At 39.5% G+C, this 16653-nt stretch overlaps 1 long non-coding RNA gene across 1 annotated transcript; it reads right to left on the bottom strand.

The window, feature by feature from the left end:
* Positions 1–13934: 13934 nt before the first annotated feature.
* LOC128635647 (uncharacterized) lies at positions 13935–14259 on the bottom strand. Its single transcript, XR_008398557.1, has 2 exons — positions 14122–14259; positions 13935–14044 (listed from the first exon to the last, which is right to left on the bottom strand). It is a non-coding gene; the product is annotated as an uncharacterized LOC128635647 (long non-coding RNA).
* Positions 14260–16653: the final 2394 nt, after the last annotated feature.

Here is a 16653-nt window from a genome sequence, read left to right as displayed (position 1 = left end):
ACAGGAGCAGGGGAAAAAAGATGTGCGTAAAAATAAATTAACACCAAAAAAACAGGGTGAAGTCTCATGGACTCTCACCGCCATGAAAGAAAGAAATTAATGTATCAGGTAAGCATTCATTATTTTTTCTTTAATACAGGTGGTGAGAGTCCATGATCCGTTACTCCTGGGAAATATGACCCAAGATGTGTAGTCCATGAGTAATGAAAAATAAGGCAAGATAAAAAGAACATTGTTCCCCAGTAAAAATAAAGTTACAATCCAAAAAAAGAATACACAGGGTAGTTTAGAAAAATAAAATAAAACAACCACCTTGCAAATTTGATCAACAGAAGCCTCATTCTAAAACTTCCAAAAAATGGCAACTGAACGGGTAGAATTAGCAGAATCTGTTTATATGAAGGCTGTCCTTCTCCAAGAAAGCTTTATGAATTAAAAAGTTTCAACCAAGAAGCCAAAGAAGCAACAGAAGTTTTCTGCCCCTTCCTTGGAACAAACAAACTAGAAGTGTCTACATAATACTTCATGGCTCTTACAACATCCAAGTTATGAAGAAGCCTCTCTAAAGAAAACTTAAGTTTAGGACATAAAGAAGGGACAACAATTTCCTGTGTAAAATTTTCCAAAGACACAACCTAAGGAAAAAAGACAAATTTAGTCATAAAAACTGCCTTATCCTGAAGAAACCCATATGATGGAGCAAACATCTCAGAAACTCTTCTAGAAGAAGACATAGCGGAAAACCAGCTTATGCAGAGGCTCAAAAGGAGGAGCCTGCAAAACGTCCAATACCAAATACAACTCCAGGGACGAGAAATTGGCTTAAAACAGGTTTAATTCTAGCCAAAGCATAAATAAAATCTTCTAGAGGAGCAAAACTGAAAGAACAGAAAAATGATCCTTCAAAGAACTGGCAAATAAACCCACATCAAAACTATCCTGCAAAAAATGCAAAAACCTATAAATTCTAAAAGAATGCCATGAAAAAACATGATCCATATACCAAGAATTAAAGGTCTTCCAGACCTTATGATAAACCTTCCTAGTCACAGGCTAACTGGCATGAATGAACATCTCAATAATAGATTCAGAAAAAAGTCTCTGCCTGAAAAAAATCTGTTCATTCTCCATGCCATCAAGCTTAGAGATTTAAGATCCTGATGCAAAAAACAGACCTCAAGACAAAAGGTCCGGACTCAGAGGAAGTGACCATGGAGGGCAACTAGACATCTGAACCAGAACTGCATAAAAAATCTTTGTAAGCAAAGATGAAGCAACCAGAATTACTGATAACTTCTCTTACCTGATTAAGGAAAACATTCTGAGAAGAGGAATTGGAGGAAGAAAAACATAGGCTAGCTGAATTACCATGGAGCTTCCAGAGCCTCCAAAAAATCTCTCTGAGGTTCCCTTGACCTTAGATAGTATCTGGTAACTATGCTATTCACTCAAGAGACCATCAGAACTATCTCTTGGAAAAAATCCAGTTGAAGGGACCTTTTCCCTGGATGTAAAAACAGATGACTACTGTTTACTTCTAGACTAGTAATGCTCCCAAAAAATAGGAACATGAAAGTAAGTTTTTTTTTTTTTAAATCTATTGATAACATAAATAGACCTTAAAGAACAAAAAGCAGAACAGTCCAAATTGCTAACCTTTAGAAAGAATAAACTCAGAGAAACTAGTTCAAAGCTTAGAATCAAAACTGGCCTGAAAGCTCCTTACTTCTTTGGAACAAAGAAAATACTTAAATAAAATCATTTCCCCTTTCCCAACAAAGGAACAAGAACAAACACTCCCATGGGTACCAGAACCGAAACTGACTGAAAAAAGGCTTCAATAAACGGCCTTCCTCTGGGAGACCTTGTACTGAAAACTATTCAATAACCAAGCCTTCAGAAAAAAGCATAACCTGCCAGCTACCAGAGACTCTGGAATGGAGACCATGGGGCTGATTTATGAAGTGTCTGGTGGACGTGATCTGCTGTAGCGAATCATGTCTGCCAGACATCGATAAATGCCGACAGCATCACTGTCGGCATTTATAATTGCACAAGCAGTTCTGGTGAACTGCTTGTGCAATGCCGCCCCCTGCAGATTGGCCGCTAGCAGGGGGTGTCAATCAGCCCAATCGTATGAGATTGGGTGGATTGATGTCTGCCGCCTCAGAGGAGGCGTACGAGTGAAGGTGCAGCGGTCTTAAGACCACTGCTTCTTAACTCCTGTTTCCGGCGAGCATGAAGGCTTGTGCGGAAACAGGGGTATACGGCCCCATTCAGGCCATGATAAATCGGACCCCATATCTTCATGTAAACTTGAATGATGAAATAGATTTGGATTTAATCCAGATAGAACTATACTTCTAGACTGAGCTGAGGAACCTTTTTTTATTGGATTCCAATTCCCTGTTCAGATGAAAAGGACAAAAATGATTAGAAACGTAGGGGCATATTTATTAAGCTCCGTATGGAGCTTGATGTCCTGAAGCCTCGCCGAAACAGAAGTTATGAAGCAGCGGTCTAAAGACTGCTGCTCCATAACCTGTCCGTCTGCTCTGAGGCGGCGGACAGAAATCAACCCAATCGAATACGATCAGGCTGATTGACACCCCCTGCTAGTGGCCAATTGGCCACAAATCTGCAGGGGGCGGTATTGCACCAGCAGTTCACAAGAACTGCTGGTGCAATGATAAATGCCAAGAGTGTATGCTGTCTGCATTTATCGATGTGCAGCGGACATGATCTGCTATATTAGATCATGTCTGCTCGCACAATCATAAATATGTCCCTTAGAATTAACCATAGAAATTAATGTCCTTAAGGAAGAAAAAGCTCCCTTAACTATAGTCTCAGTAGAGATAATAGAATCCAACATATTTCCCTTGAAAAGAGAAAGAAAAAAGCCTTTATTTATAAAACATATAAGCAGACCATGAATTGAACCTAAAAGCCTGAATATATAGACTCTACATATAGGAAGTCAGTCTAAATAAGATTAACTGCATATTAACTGCACATTCAAAGTATTAAGGATAACAATTCACCTTTACTTAAAACATTTAAAAACAAAACAGGAGTACATACATATTTATCCCTGCACAATGTCTCACGCGTTTCATGCCGGTCTCATGGTTTTTCAGTTGGGGATTACCACCCAGTCAGTATTTTTATTGTTCAGATCAATGTTGAAAATAAAGATGAAATATAGAAATAAAGAAGCTATAATGTTTAAATCTTCTTCTGCATGTGCTGTAATCTACTTATAAACAAAAGATCATGTAAAATAAGTAATCAGAAACTTTCATTCTTGATTTATGCTGTATCATTACTTTTGCAAATTTATGCTAATGAGTGTGGCTGGTATTTTTTTCCAGAAAAGGTGGCAACCATGTTGAGGAGCTGTTTTTGCATTGCTGTAAATAGCAGCAATATTGAGAAAAAAAGCACAGCAATCGTATAAAACCAAGTACTGAGAAATGACGTGGCACATGGTGCAGTGTAGCTGAATGATATGACAAAGGCCATGACCATAGCAAGAGCAAAGAAATAAGGTTCATGCAGAACATTGTATGGGAGAGGGAAAAGCTGTGGATTACCAGACAAGGCACCCATGGCAGGTCATAATGGAACCAGAAATGGCTGCCTTATTATAGCACTGATATATGGTACAGCACTTTACCCTGTGGGTGCGCCAGAGCACGTTTATTTAATATATGCCAAACAAGATGCATCCCAGATAATGCTGTATACCATCTGTTTTTACATGAATTAGAGTATAGTTAATGTAGGACTTTGTTTCATACAGGTGGTGAGAGTCCACAATCCATTACTCCTGGGAATTACTCTTCTTTACAACCAGGAGGAGGCAAATATTCCCAAACCCCAAGAGCTCCACAAACCCCCTCCCACCTCACAGATACCTCTGTCTTGTCTTTGCCTCCACTGGAAGTGGTCAAAGAATGAAGATGTGCATTTGATTCTTCAGAGTGAGGGGCTTTCACTCTACTGAGGCACATTTTCCCCTCAGAGTGAAGTGTATGTCAGAGGGATGTATATGGGACATGGTTTGTGACTCTCTTTTCCATCTTATGGGAAATGTTGCTTCTTCTTATGAATCTACAATATTCTCCTATTCCATAACCTCTGCTGATTTGTTTCAGTACTGGTTTAGCTGTCTACATTACTAGTAGATAAGTGTTGGTAAGTACTGGGTGTCATGATTGCAGCTTCAGATGCAATTCCATTTGCTCGATTTCACATGAGACCTCTTCAGCTTTGTATGCTTTGTCAGTGGTGCAGGGATCACACTCAGCTATTTCAAAAGATGTTTCTGTATCACAGTACAAGACAGTCTCTGACTTGGTGGATCATCAGTTCATTATTCAGGGGGCTTCTTTTTGCTCGTCCTACCTGGACTGTGATCACTACAGATGTGAATCTTCCAGGCTGGGGAGCTGTTTGGGGTTTTTTGAGAGCACAAGGGGTTTGCCAATAAACAATCTAAAACTCTGTGCTATTTTCAGTGCTCTTCAGACTTTGCCTCTGTTTATAGGGAGTCTCATCTCCACTTTCAATCAGACAATGTCACAGCATTGGCTTCTATCAATCATCAGGGGGGAACCCATAGTTTCCTAACCATGAGGGAAGTGTATTGAATACTCTCATGGGCAGAAGTCAATTACTGTCTAGTCTCTAAAGTTCATATTCCAGTAGTGAACAACTGGAAAACAGATTTTCTTTCATGTAATTGGCAGGAGTCCATGAGCTAGTGACGTATGGGATATACAACCCTACCAGGAGGGGCAAAGTTTCCCAAACCTCAAATGCCTATAAATACACCCCTCACCACACCGACAATTCAGTTTTACAAACTTTGCCTCCCTATGGAGGTGGTGAAGTAAGTTTGTGCTTGATTTTTCTTCTATGATAACGCGCTTCTCAGCATATTGAAGCCCGATTCCTCTCAGAGTACAGTGTTTGTCAGAGGGATGTGAAGGGAGTATCGCCTATTGATTTTATGGTTTTCCTCACAGGTAATATTTTCAAGGGTTCTCTGTTATCAGTCGCAGAGATTCATCTCCTACCTCCCTTTTCAGATCGACGATATACTCCTATATACCATTACCTCTGCTGATACTTTTTCAGTACTGGTTTGGCTATCTGCTATTTGTGGATGGGTGTCTTTCGGTAAGTACATATTGTTATTTAAGACACTCTTAGCTATGGTTTGGCGCTTTATGTATTAATATAAAGTTTTAAATATATGTACTTTACTTATATTTGCCATGAGTCAGGTCTATGTATATTTCCCTTTTGCAGTCTAAACAGTTTCAGTATAGGAAGCATGTTTTGGGAAGTTTATTTAAACTTTTTTCTTACCTGGGGTTCAGTCTTTTTCAATTTGACTTTCATTTTTTCCTCTTAATCATTTACTGTACCCACACACATTATATACTGTTTTTCTCACCATTAAATGGACTTTCTAAAGATACCATTATTTTCATAAAATCTTATAATTTACTATTAAAAACATTACAAAATATGAGGAAAAAAATGGAAAAAACACACACTTTTTCTAACTTTGACACTCAAAATCTCTTACATGTCTACAACTACCAAAAAAACTCCCATGCTAAATAGTTTCTAAATTTTGTCCTGAGTTTAGAAATACCCAATGTTTACTTGTTCTTTGCTTTTTTTGCAAGTTATAGGGCAATAAGTACAAGTAGCACTTTGCTATTTTCAAACCATTTTTTTTCAAAATTAGCGCTAGTTACATTGTAACACTGATATCTTTCAGGAATCCCTGAATAACCCTTCATATGTATATATTTTGTAAAAAAAAGGCAACCTAAGGTATTAAAAATGGGGTATTTTGACTCTTTCCATGCAACCATTTTACCACCAATCTATGCCAAATTTAGATTTTTTGACCAAATAGCAGTTTAAAAATACATTTACTGAGAACGTTAAGGGTTACTGCCAAATAACACCCCGATATGTGTTCAGCAACATCTCCAGAGTACAGTGATACCACCCATGTATAGGTGAGTCAGGTTCCCTGGTGGCTAAAAGGCCTTATTTTTAGGGGGCACATTCCAGTTTTCCAACTTGAAATTTTCACATCTGTCATCATACACCCATGTCCTATTTGGGACATTTCTGAAGCTGGCCAATGAAATTTACCCCCATCAAACCATATATTTTTGAAAAAAAACAAACAACCTAGGGTATTTCAAATGCTGGCTTTTTAACACTTTCCATGCACTAATTCAACCACCAGTCTTTGTCAAACTTTTGGGTAGTCATTTTTTGTGTTATTTTTCACACACATTGGGGCCTAGTTATCAAGCCGTCAACTTTTCTGACTTCGCCGGCCCAATACGCCCGCCTAAGCTCGCCTACCTTCGCCGCCGCGGACCTGAAAAAATACGCCTAAGTTATCAAAAAAAGCTGTCAAAAAGCCGTGGGCGATGAGCAGCGGACTGTGAGAGTTATCACTCATCCAATCTCGCTGCTCTTCGGCTGTTTGACAGCTTTCTTGCTAGCCTGTCACTAAGCACTCACACTAAACTACACTGTTCTACCCCCTATACCGGCGCCCCCGGAGCCCCCCGCAACTCAATAAAGTTACTAACCCCTAAACCGCCGCTCCTAGACCCTGCCGCAACTATTAAAAATGTATTAACCCCTAAACCGCCGCTCCTAGACCCCGCCGCAAGTCTTATAAATGTATTAACCCCTAAACCGCCGCTCCCGGACACCGCTGCCACCTACATTAAACCTAGTAACCCCTATCCTGCCCCCCCTACACCGTCGCCCTCTGTAATAAAGTTATTAACCCCTATCCTGCTGATCCCGCACCTCGCCGCAAATAAAAAAAAATTTAAACCCTAAACCGCCGCAACCTATATTAAATTTATTAACCCCTATCCTGCCCCCCCTACACCGTCGGCACCTATAATAAATTTATTAACCCCTATCCTGCCCCCCACTACACCGCCGCCACTGTAATAAATTTATTAACCCCTAAACCTAAGTCTAACACTAACCCTAACACCCCCCTAACTTAAATATTAATTAAATAAATCTAAATAATATTTATCTTATTAACTAAGTTAATCCTATTTAAAACTAAATACTTACCTATAAAATAAACCCTAATATAGCTACAATATAAATAATAATTATATTGTAGCTATCTTAGGATTTATTTTTATTTTACAGGTAACTTTCAATTTATTTTAACTAGGTACAATAGCTATTAAATAGTTATTAACTATTTAATAGCTTACCTAGCTAAAATAAAGAAAAATTTACCTGTAAAATAAATCCTAACCTAAGTTACAATTACACCTAACACTACACTATACTTTAATAAATTATTCCTATTTAAAACTAAATACTTACCTGTAAAATAAACCCTAAGATAGCTACAATGTAATTAATAATTACATTGTAGCTATTTTAGGATTTATATTTATTTTACAGGTAACTTTGTATATATTTTAGCTAGTTAGAATAGTTATTAAATAGTTATTAACTATTTAATAACTACCTAGCTAAAAGAAATACAAAATTACCTGTAAAATAAATCCTAACCTAAGTTACAATTAAACCTAATACTACACTATCATTAAATTAATTAAATAAACTACCTACAAATAACTACAATTAAATACAATTACATTAACTAACTAAAGTACAAAAAATAAAAAAAGCTAAGTTACAAAAAATAAAAAAATAAGTTACAAACATTTTAAAAATATTACAACAATTTTAAGCTACTTACACCTAATCTAAGCCCCCTAATAAAATAACAACCCCCCCCAAAATAAAAAAATGCCCTACCCTATTCTAAATTAAATAAATTTCAAAGCTCTTTTACCTTACCAGCCCTTAAAAGGGCCATTTGTGGGGGCATGCCCCAAAGAAAACAGCTCTTTTGCCTGTAAAAGAAAAATACAACCCCCCCCAACATTAAAACCCACCACCCACATACCCCTAATCTAACCCAAACCCCCCTTACAAAAACCTAACACTAATCCCCTGAAGATCATCCTACCTTGAGTCGTCTTCACTCAGCCGAGCAGCGATGGAACCGAAGTGGACATCCGGAGCGGAAGAAGTTAATCCTCCAAGCGGCGCTGAAGAAATCTTCCATCCGATGAAGTCATCATCCAGGCGGCGCTGAAGAAGTCTTCGATCCGGGCGATGTCATCTTCCAAGAGGCGCTGAAGAGGTCTTCTATCTGGGCGATGTCATCTTCCAAGCCGGGTCTTCAATCTTCCTCTTGCCGACGCGGAACCTCCTTCTTCACCGACGGACTACGACGAATGAAGGCTTCTTTAAGGGACGTCATCCAAGATGGCGTCCCTTCAATTCCGATTGGCTGATAGGATTCTATCAGCCAATCGGAATTAAGGTAGGAAAAATCTGATTGGCTGATGGAATCAGCCAATCAGATTCAAGTTCAATCCGATTGGCTGATCCAATCAGCCAATCAGATTGAGCTCGCATTCTATTGGCTGATCGGAACAGCCAATAGAATGCGAGCTCAATCTGATTGGCTGATTGGATCAGCCAATCGGATTGAACTTGAATCTGATTGGCTGATTCCATCAGCCAATCTGTTAGGGTATTTATAGTTAGATAGTTTTGTATACAGAATTGGAACACAATTGCAGATTAAGTTGCTTAAATAATGGTTTGTATCACTAGAGCATTGGAATCTCACTATGAATGGAGTGAAATTCAAGATGTATAGTGAATTGATAAGCTGTTAAGTACCCCTCAATATAGGCTTTAGAATCAATGTATTCGTAAATGGAATAACTGATTTGACAGGAGAGGTTATACTAGGAACTGAGTCTCTTAAGAATAGCTCTAGTTTTGTAGGAGCTTATATATACTAGCACTACCTCTTAGTTAGGATAATATCTGACAAGCACACACAGCATGGAGAAATACCCAGGAGTATAGTGAGTTAGGTTGCAGCTCCTCTTAGTTAGGTAAATAACTGACAAGCACACACAGCATGGAGAAATATCCAGGAGTATAGTTAGATAGGTTGCAGCTCCTCTTAGTTAGGTAAATAACTGACAAGCATTCACAGCATGAGAGTAATATCCAGGAGTATAGTGAGATAGGTTGCAGCACCTCTTAGTTAGGTAAATTACTGACAAGCATTCACAGCATGAGAGTAATTTCAGGAAACAGTCTCTGTGAGATAAGTGCTGCTGAACAGCGTGACACAAACAGTGAGAAGTGAAAATGAAACTACTTGCAGCTTGATGGGATTTCCAATCCTGTGGTCAGCTGAATTGAAGAGTGTCCTTACTGCAGCTGGGGAGTCTCTGAATTCCAATCTCTATTCAGTTTCAGTGTATAACATCCAAGTTGTCAGTGGAAATGCAGGGAAATATTTACAGGCACTTTATTGAAACACACTGAGAGCTCTGTTGCAAGGAAATTGCAACATTTGTATCAATCCTAGGTTATGCTTGAAGTGAGTCCGTAACTGGATACTTTGTATGAGAGTATTGGCAAGCTTCCCAGAATGTAAAAGTTAGTTCAGTTTGCCACAAATGCTATGAGTCAGGCTGGAAAAATGTAAAGATATCCTTAAGTTTAGCTCAGGTTTAAATGTAGTCTTACTACCAAAATACTAAGCAAAGTGCAGCAGGAAATGATGAAATATATAGAGGAGGTAACCAATGAGATGAGAATTCACATGCACAACAGCCTTAAAGAGACAGTAACCCTTACACAATCAGATTTTTCCTACCTTAATTCCGATTGGCTGATAGAATCCTATCAGCCAATCGGAATTGAAGGGACGCCATATTGGATGACGTCCCTTAAAGAAGCCTTCATTCGTCGTAGTCCGTCGGTGAAGAAGGAGGTTCCGCGTCGGCGGGAGGAAGATTGAAGACCCGGCTTGGAAGATGACATCGCCCGGATAGAAGACCTCTTCAGCGCCTCTTGGAAGATGACATCGCCCGGATCGAAGACTTCTTCAGTGCCGCCTGGATGATGACTTCATCGGATGGAAGATTTCTTCAGCGCCGCTTGGAGGATTAACTTCTTCCGCTCCCGATGTCCACTTCGGTTCCATCGCTGCTCGGCTGAGTGAAGACGACTCAAGGTAGGATGATCTTCAGGGGATTAGTGTTAGGTTTTTGTAAGGGGGGTTTGGGTTAGATTAGGGGTATGTGGGTGGTGGGTTTTAATGTTGGGTGGGGGTTGTATTTTTCTTTTACAGGCAAAAGAGCTGTTTTCTTTGGGGCATGCCCCCACAAATGGCCCTTTTAAGGGCTGGTAAGGTAAAAGAGCTTTGAAATTTATTTAATTTAGAATAGGGTAGGGCATTTTTTTATTTTGGGGGTTTTTTTATTTTATTAGGGGGCTTAGATTAGGTGTAAGTAGCTTAAAATTGTTGTAATATTTTTAAAATGTTTGTAACTTATTTTTTTATTTTTTGTAACTTAGCTTTTTTTATTTTTTGTACTTTAGTTAGTTAATGTAATTGTATTTAATTGTAGTTATTTGTAGGTAGTTTATTTAATTAATTTAATGATAGTGTAGTATTAGGTTTAATTGTAACTTAGGTTAGGATTTATTTGTAAAGATATCCTTAAGTTTAGCTCAGGTTTAAATGTAGTCTTACTACCAAAATACTAAGCAAAGTGCAGCAGGAAATGATGAAATATATAGAGGAGGTAACCAATGAGATGAGAATTCACATGCACAACAGCCTTAAAGAGACAGTAACCCTTACATGACCCCCTCCTCAAGACAACTGTGCCACAGTTGTGGGTCTAGGACGATCAGGGTGTCTTCTATGAAACAATGTAATTAATCTTGGGGCATTGAGATTCGAGGCAGGCTCCCAAGTGTCGTCATCAGAGGAGTAATCCTTCCAGTGTACCAAATATAGCAATTCCCCCTTGTGGTACCTGGAATCCAGTAAAGAATGAACTTCGTATACATCCTGTTCCATCGTTGGTGGAAGTGCAGGTAAACCAAGCTGGGTTTGTCTAGTTGGAGTATACGGTTTCAAAAGTGATATGTGAAATGTAGGATGGATTTTCATGCTGTCAGGTAATTTTAGGGTCACTGCATTCTCATTAATAATACGGATGATCGGAAAAGGTCCGATAAAAAGACCAGCCAGTTTTTTGCATGGGATTTGTAGTCTCAGATTCTTGGTAGAAAGCCAGACTTGATCACCCACAGTGTATGGTGGAGGAGGTCTTCTACGAAGATCGTAATAATGTTTTTGTGTGTTTTGAGCATTCAGTATATTCTGGTGTATAATTTGGAAATTTTGTTGTAATGAATCATGGAAATCTTCTATCGAGGGTGAATTCAGATTGTCAGGAGAGGAAAAGGCAAAATCAGGATGGAATGCATAGTTTGCAAAGAATGGAGAGAATTTAGTTGATGAATTTACTGCATTATTGTAGGCGAATTCGGCCATAGCTAGGAATTTTATCCAGTCTTCTTGGTGATATGAGCAGTAACAACGGAGGTATTGCTCAAGCCATTGATTTAACCTCTCTGACTGTCCGTTGGTCTGTGGGTGGAAAGATGTGGTAAAGCGATGTTGTATTTTAGTGAGATCACATAACTTGGTCCAGAATCGTGACGTAAACTGTGTCCCTCTGTCTGTTGTTATAATGGCTGGGAAACCGTGCAGTTTCACAATGTTATCTAAAAATAGATGAGCAGTCTCAGAGGAGGTAGGTAACTTATGGTAAGGTAAGAAATGCCCCATTTTGGTAAACAGATCTACTACTACCAGGATAGTGGTTTGATTATTTGAAGACGGAAGATCAACTATATAATCCATTGATATATGTCGCCAAGGTCTTTTTGGTGCTGGTAACGGAATCAATAATCCATAAGGCGGTTTTCTTTCTGATTTGGACACTGCACAAATCTCACATGTTTGTATAAATTCCTGAACGGATTCTTTCAGTTTAGGCCACCAGAACGTTCGTGATATCAATTCCATCGTACGACGAACCCCAGGGTGACCAGATAAGGGGGTATCATGATGGGTTTGAAGGATTAAAGTTCTCAACTGTTTAGGTACATAGATCCTTTGTGCATGATAATATAATGCATCCTTCATTACTAGGGAGTAGTTAGATGGTGGAGTTTCATTGGCGGTATATCTCTTAAGCTCAGTCAACATATCAGATGTGAGTCCAACAAATCGTTCGGTGGGAATGATGCTAGTCTGTATCTTCATAGAATCAGTTTTCTCGGGTAACCGAGAGAGAGCATCAGCTTTGCCGTTCCTTGCAGCTGGTCTGTAAACAATGTTGAAATTGAATCGTGAAAAGAACAAACTCCAACGGACCTGTCTTGCCGATAGAGTTTTACTGGTTTGCAAATAAACAAGATTCTTGTGATCTGTGAGTATAATGATGGGAAGAGTGGTTCCCTCAAGAAGATGTCTCCAGTTCTCCAGTGAGCGTTTTATTGCAAGGAGTTCTTTGTCTCCAATCGAATAGTTCCTTTCAGAGGCAGTCATCATTGAGGAATAGTAGGATACAGGATGAATAGGATCATTGAGAGATTTTTGTTGGGATAACACTGCACCAAGTGCAAAGTCTGATGAATCCACTTCAAGCAGATATTGGAGGCTTGGATCAGGAAAGTTTAGAATCGGTGCGGTGGTAAATCTAGACTTTAATAACGAAAAAGCTTCATTGGCTTCGTTGTTCCATATGTATGGTACAGAAGTACTGGTTAAAGTAGTAAGTGGTTTAGCTAACTTGGAAAAGTCCTTGATAAATTTCCTATAGTAGTTCGCAAACCCTAGAAATCTTTGCAGGTCTTTTCTTGTTTTGGGGATGATCCAATTCTTTACAGCATCAATTTTTTGGGTTTGCATGGTAATACCAGTTGGGGATATTTCATATCCAAGAAAGGAAACATGATTAGTATGAAAAATGCACTTCTCGAGTTTGGCATATAATTTATGCTCTCTAAGCCTAGAGAGGACCCTTCGGACATGTTTGATGTGTTCAGTGTCATTTTTAGAATATATCAAGATATCGTCTAGATATATGACTAAACATACATCCAATAAATCCCTGAACACATCATTGATGAAGTGCTGGAAGGTGGCTGGAGCATTGCACAGGCCGAAAGGCATTACAAGGTACTCATATAGACCGTACCGGGTTCTGAAAGCGGTCAACCATTCGTGGCCCTCTTTTATCCTCACAAGATTGTATGCTCCTCTTAGGTCGAGTTTTGTATAGATCTTTGCTTCAGATAATCGCTCAATCAACTCTGGTATCAGAGGAAGAGGATAGCGGTTCTTTATGGTGCGTTTATTCAGCTCCCGGTAGTCTATTATAGGTCTTAGGGATGAGTCCTTGTTCCGGACAAAAAACATTCCTGCGCCGGCTGGAGAGGTAGAGGCCCTGATAAAGCCCTTTCTGAGATTTTCCTCAAGATACTCCTTTAAATGATTTAATTCGGGTTGGCTCAATGGATAGAGGTGTCCATAAGGAATAGTTGAGCCAGGAAGTAAATCTATCGGGCAGTCGTAAGGTCGATGTGGGGGTAGATTTTCTGCTTCGGTTTTGCTGAATACGTCTGTAAAATCAGAGTAATGGGAAGGAATCTGAGAGTTAGTAATCTCTGTCTGGAGAACAGTATGTGTGTGCATACATGTCTGTGAACAATAATCTGAATTGAAATGAATAGTAAACGGCGACCAAGTAATTTGCGGGTTATGTTGCTGTAACCACTTTATACCCAAAACTACTGGAAAATGAGGTGAGCTTAAAACATCAAATGATATTAATTCAGTGTGGCCATTAATGGATACAGTAATCGGTACTGTTTGGTGTGTAATAGGCCCTTTTTTGGGAGTAGAACCATCAATCATACGAATTGAGACAGGAGTATGCTTTTGAATAGTGGGTATTTTATTAGATTTTACAACATGGTGGTCGATGAAACATCCATAGGCTCCGGAGTCAATAATCCCATCAGTCATCACTTGATCTAGATCCCACTGTAGAGAAAGGGATAACATAGCATAAGTATACATTTTGTCTCCTTGGACTGATGAGTTAATTTGTGAGTACTTACTTTTCTTTAGTTTTAAGAGTATGGGACAGTCCTGTACAGAGTGAGCCGGATTGGCACAATACATACACAGATTTTTGGTTTTTCTGCGGTAACGTTCTTCTGAAGTTAAGGGTCCTCTTACTGCACCTATCTCCATAGGTATTGCAGGTTCTCTTGGTTGTGGTGAAGAATGAGAGATGGGACTGGTTAAACTTTTTGGACGGACATCAGAGGAGAATCTTTCCGCCTTCCTTTCGCGTAGTCTCCTGTCCAGTTGTTGTGCGGTTCTCATGATTCCTTCCAAAGATTTAGGAAGCTCTATTCTGGCGAGTTCATCTTTCAGTGCTTCGGAAAGACCCAAACGAAATTGATTTCGCAAAGCAATCTGACTCCATTGAGAGTCTACAGCATACAATTTGAAGTCCGTAATGTATTCTTCGACAGGTCTTTTACCCTGTTTCAAACTTCTCATGGAAGCTTCAGCAGACATCTGTATGTCAGTATCATGAAAAAGGTCATCCATGGCAGTGAAAAACTCACCTAAGCTTGCCAGAACTGGATCATTGTGTTCGCACAAATTATCTGCCCAGGTCCTGGGTTCTCCTCTTAGGAAGGATATAGTACTGAGTACCTTAATCCTCTCTGTGGGATAACTTCGGGGTCTTAGGTTATATAGCAGATGGCAGGAGTTCTTAAACTGCCTATAATTCTTCCTGTTACCTGAAAAAGGCTCTGGTAGGGATACAGAGGGTTCGGGTAACTGCTGCGCCTGAGAGGTTTGTGGAGAGATAGAATCTCTGATAATGCCCCTTAGTGATTGATTTTCCACTTGCAAATCATGTACAGCCTGGGCTAACTGATCAACCTTTTGGGAAAGGTTATATACGATCTGTGGAAGATCTGCTGGTTCCATTGTAAATATTTAGGCTTAGTATTATGTTAGGGTATTTATAGTTAGATAGTTTTGTATACAGAATTGGAACACAATTGCAGATTAAGTTGCTTAAATAATGGTTTGTATCACTAGAGCATTGGAATCTCACTATGAATGGAGTGAAATTCAAGATGTATAGTGAATTGATAAGCTGTTAAGTACCCCTCAATATAGGCTTTAGAATCAATGTATTCGTAAATGGAATAACTGATTTGACAGGAGAGGTTATACTAGGAACTGAGTCTCTTAAGAATAGCTCTAGTTTTGTAGGAGCTTATATATACTAGCACTACCTCTTAGTTAGGATAATATCTGACAAGCACACACAGCATGGAGAAATACCCAGGAGTATAGTGAGTTAGGTTGCAGCTCCTCTTAGTTAGGTAAATAACTGACAAGCACACACAGCATGGAGAAATATCCAGGAGTATAGTTAGATAGGTTGCAGCTCCTCTTAGTTAGGTAAATAACTGACAAGCATTCACAGCATGAGAGTAATATCCAGGAGTATAGTGAGATAGGTTGCAGCACCTCTTAGTTAGGTAAATTACTGACAAGCATTCACAGCATGAGAGTAATTTCAGGAAACAGTCTCTGTGAGATAAGTGCTGCTGAACAGCGTGACACAAACAGTGAGAAGTGAAAATGAAACTACTTGCAGCTTGATGGGATTTCCAATCCTGTGGTCAGCTGAATTGAAGAGTGTCCTTACTGCAGCTGGGGAGTCTCTGAATTCCAATCTCTATTCAGTTTCAGTGTATAACATCCAAGTTGTCAGTGGAAATGCAGGGAAATATTTACAGGCACTTTATTGAAACACACTGAGAGCTCCGTTGCAAGGAAATTGCAACATTTGTATCAATCCTAGGTTATGCTTGAAGTGAGTCCGTAACTGGATACTTTGTATGAGAGTATTGGCAAGCTTCCCAGAATGTAAAAGTTAGTTCAGTTTGCCACAAATGCTATGAGTCAGGCTGGAAAAATGTAAAGATATCCTTAAGTTTAGCTCAGGTTTAAATGTAGTCTTACTACCAAAATACTAAGCAAAGTGCAGCAGGAAATGATGAAATATATAGAGGAGGTAACCAATGAGATGAGAATTCACATGCACAACAGCCTTAAAGAGACAGTAACCCTTACACAATCAGATTTTTCCTACCTTAATTCCGATTGGCTGATAGAATCCTATCAGCCAATCGGAATTGAAGGGACGCCATATTGGATGACGTCCCTTAAAGAAGCCTTCATTCGTCGTAGTCCGTCGGTGAAGAAGGAGGTTCCGCGTCGGCGGGAGGAAGATTGAAGACCCGGCTTGGAAGATGACATCGCCCGGATAGAAGACCTCTTCAGCGCCTCTTGGAAGATGACATCGCCCGGATCGAAGACTTCTTCAGTGCCGCCTGGATGATGACTTCATCGGATGGAAGATTTCTTCAGCGCCGCTTGGAGGATTAACTTCTTCCGCTCCCGATGTCCACTTCGGTTCCATCGCTGCTCGGCTGAGTGAAGACGACTCAAGGTAGGATGATCTTCAGGGGATTAGTGTTAGGTTTTTGTAAGGGGGGTTTGGGTTAGATTAGGGGTATGTGGGTGGTGGGTTTTAATGTTGGGTGGGGGTT

This window comes from Bombina bombina, chromosome 7, assembly GCF_027579735.1.
Source record: "Bombina bombina isolate aBomBom1 chromosome 7, aBomBom1.pri, whole genome shotgun sequence".
Lineage (NCBI taxonomy): Eukaryota > Metazoa > Chordata > Amphibia > Anura > Bombinatoridae > Bombina > Bombina bombina.
The sequence above is the reverse complement of the archived record's forward strand: the minus strand, read 5'-3'. Positions and strand labels throughout refer to the sequence as shown.